We start from the raw sequence: 3,910 nt of genomic DNA, 5'->3' as shown, positions 1-3,910 counted from the left end.
AACATTAATTTTACTGTCAATATTGTCTATCATCTGCGTGGCCTACTGCTGCTCGACATGGATGATTTGTTTGTTTGCTTGCTTCCCCCTGTGGAATAATGTTCAGTACTGTTTGGACGAGTCTTATATTTTTGCCTCTTCAAAAAAAATTTCATATCAGATTTAAATTGGAGGGTGAAGAAACCTTTTAAATGACTCACAAGTGCAATAAAGTCTAACCAGATTATTTATTTTTTAATATTGAAATTAATATTGTTTAAGTAGCAAATGGCTTACATTCAAAATAGCTTAATAACTTCCTGAAGACTCCTGAAAAAGACAGGCAATGGGTGCAGACAGGGATGGGATATTGTAGTTAATAGGTTGAAAAGACCCGTATCTAGCAAAGAGGGTGAAATACTGTTACTGTTTTTTATTCTTCATGTAAGTTAAAAGTGGTGACATTTTTGAGAGACTATCCTGTTTTTGAATGTACTTAAGTCTATTATAATAACAAAAATTTTTTAACATATGAATCTAAAGGGAAGAAAAAGTTATGTTTTAGACATTACCCTGAGCAATGAGAGCCTAAAGTATACACACTGATTATGTTTCTTATGGGAAGCAAAGTGAAGTTCCTGCTGTTTTAAATGCTATGTAAAATATCAATAATTTTTACACTCCTGATGTTGGTAAGATGGAATTTTCTAATCTATCACTGTGATGGTTCCTTGTAAATATCTGGACTGTGTTTAGTTCTTTAATTTGTAAACACAGTCAGGACACTGAGCAGAAGAGAGCCCGGTTGGTGTGGTCCTGGCTCGGCTCCCAGTTAGATGACCAGAGTCACCTTGATGGAGCCCTCTGCTCCCTGCAAATTGGAAAAAGAACACCTATTATCAAGGTCTCTTTCAGCTTTGTAACTGTCAGTATTTTAGGTATTTATTTTCAGCAAACAATGTTAAAATGTGTAATCTGAATCACTCCAGCTTGGAGCATGCTTTCATTTTGCAGGCATCACTGTCTCTAACCCCCAGGCCCCGAATACGTGTATTTTGTGACTAAGGACCAGTTTGTATCCAGAGTGAGGGGGAAAAATTGTGAATCAATGAATCAGGGTTTTGTCCTATTGCTCCCTCTGTTTTGAAGACTAACTTACCATGAAAGCCTATGCAGTTTAACAGAAACAGCCCCAGATCGAGGGTCAGGAGCTCATCTCTGTTAGCTGATAGTTCCTCGGCAGGCAGCGAGTCATTCCCCTCTGCTGGGACTCAGTTTCCCCAATGGAGACAGCAACAGAGAGCTTGGTGCTTGTGAGGGCTCAACCAGGTAACCATATCATATGCATAGCTTTGTGTAAACTGTGAAAGGCCATATGAATATGGGTTGTAGCAGGTATGGTTTTTATCCACTGATTAGAGTATCAACACAGAGGTATTGGCTGAGTCTGTGGTCTCCAATGTAAGAAGAAAGAAGGATGGAAATTCTATCCCCTTTGGCCCAGATTATGAATTTATTCGTTGCTATTTATTCCCTGTGACATGATCCTGTCCCCAGCAGGTGTTTGCCTTGTTTTCTTTAATTCTTGACCAACATTGAGAATGTATATCGAGTGGAAGATATTAATACAACTCGAGTCAGAGGACCACCCCTCAGATGATGCGGTGGAAGGTCTCAATATGTGCTATTAACATGAATTAGGTAACTTTACTGCAGGTCCAGACAAAAGAGGAAATAAAATAAATTGTCATTACAACTAAAAAAAAAAAACACCGTATAGAAAGTAAAAATATAAAACCTCAACAAGAAGAAGCTTTTTACAGTACATATCGCCAACAAAGCATTCATAGCCAGAATACAGCTGAAGGCCCTTACTATAGACTGTGTCCTCGCAACATTCTTATGTTGAAACCTAATCCCCATGTGATGGTATTTGGAGGTAGGGTCTTGGGAGATAATTAGATGGGGGGAGGCTCGTGAGTAGGATTAGTGCCCTTATAGAATACACCCCAGAGAGCTCTCTTACCCCTTCCTTCCTGTCAATGCCCAGCTAAAAGATGGCCATCTATAAACCAGGAAATAGTGCCATGATCTTGGACTCCCAGCCTCCAGAACTGTGAGAAACAAATGTCTGTTATTTATAAGCCCCCAGTCTAAGGTATTTTTGTTATAGCACCGCAAACAGACTAAGACAATCCTACAAACTAATTTTTAAAAAGTAAGATTGAAAAAATGGACAAAAAGTTAGATATATCCCCAACAAGGAAATGAAAATTGCTATTAAGCATATATAATTTCTCAATTTTACTAGTAATTGGTGAAATAAAAATTAAGACCAAACTGTGATACCACTTAACACCCACCAGATTGGGCTTTCAAATACCCAGAGTGAGTCTGAGAAGGGTGGGCTGCCTGGGAGGGCAGCGAACTTCCCACTCCCAGAGGTGTTCAAGCATGTTGTAGGCAGACCCTCATTGGAGATTTTATAGAAGGCTCTGACTTCCCACATGGGGAAATTAAATGATCCCTACAGTTCCTTCTGTCCTAGGACCTCAAGTTCCTGCTGCCCATTGCAGGCCACAGGGACGGCTCCGACTGGCGCGGTGTATGTGAGCAGTTACGTTTCGTTGTCAATCACTATAAAAACTGCTGCACCTCGCTTTATTATTTTTTCTTATTACCTGTTTCCAGAATAATAACTAGGTGTCCTAGCAACCAGTTGTTTTTATTTTGTATCATTCATTTTAGTTATTTTTTGATGCCCAGATGAGCCTGTCTGACCGTCTTGAGCTGGGCTAGGTTCTCTGATACCATCCCAGCGGCCGGGCAGCTTCCTTTCATTCCCACGCCACAGGCTGTTCCAGGTTGCTCTGAGGACTTCCTGGCCCAGGCGTGAAATTAACCATTTCTCCAAGGAGCTCTGGTCCTTTTAGTGAGAAACGGTGCCCTTCACATGAAGAAATCTGGATTCAGACAGCTCATTCCTGGATGGCGCATCGAACATCTAGAGTGACAAGGCTGTTGCAGTAATTTAGCAAGGACTGTTGTCAGCTGACAAGCCCACTGGTAAAATGTCAGGGCTTAATAGCAAGATTAGGTGGGATGTGACAAAGTGCAAAACAATCAAAGCACAGAGTGGTTTGCCTGGTTACAAAAATCAGGATTTAAACAAGAAGCAAATACGTTGATTCAACATTTACTAAGCACCTACTAAGTGCAAATCACAGGGCTGAGCATCAAGTGGTTAGTGACGGAGTCAGCCCCTCTCAAAGGCAGAAAGCCTCAGACATTTCTAAAACCTCCAGGAAGGGCCTGGCTTAGCCAGGAAACCTTGTGGTCCTGGCACCGTAAATTCACTCTCAGCCCCTTTTGCTACCACCACTTGGGGGTCTACCACTGAGATAAAGTCCAGGAGGATTAGCCTCCTAAATCACGCTCCTCCCCTTCCCTACCCACCTGGAGCAACTCTTAACTCTGCAGCACCAGCCCGCAAAGACCAAAGATGTGACGCGCTTGTCCACAGAGCTGGGGGGAAGGCACACCCCTCCTCACCCACTTCCTCCCACCTCAGGCTTCCCTCTTCCCCCTTCCCAAGCAGGGCCTTTGTTCCAGACTTGCCCCCACCCAGGAAGCTGGCATCTGGGTCAAATCCCGCCAGCCTCCAGTCCTGCGGAGTAAGAAGACGGATGAGAGCCACGGTGGCCGCCGCATGGAACAGACACTGAGCAAGTCACCTCACCTCTCTGAGCTCCTCTCCCCGGTTGTCAGCTGCGAATAACAACGGACACACTCCCGTCCTGCCTCTCAAAGTTATTGTGGGACGTACCACAAAGTCATCAGAGAGAAAATTCTTTGTAATGTACGAAGTACTATGCAAAGGTTAGTTGATACAATTATCATTAGTCTCATGGAACAAAAAGGCTTAAACTCT

Source organism: Miniopterus schreibersii, assembly GCF_964146895.1.
Source record: "Miniopterus schreibersii genome assembly, chromosome: 14".
NCBI lineage: Eukaryota > Metazoa > Chordata > Mammalia > Chiroptera > Miniopteridae > Miniopterus > Miniopterus schreibersii.
This window is presented reverse-complemented; position numbering follows the sequence as displayed.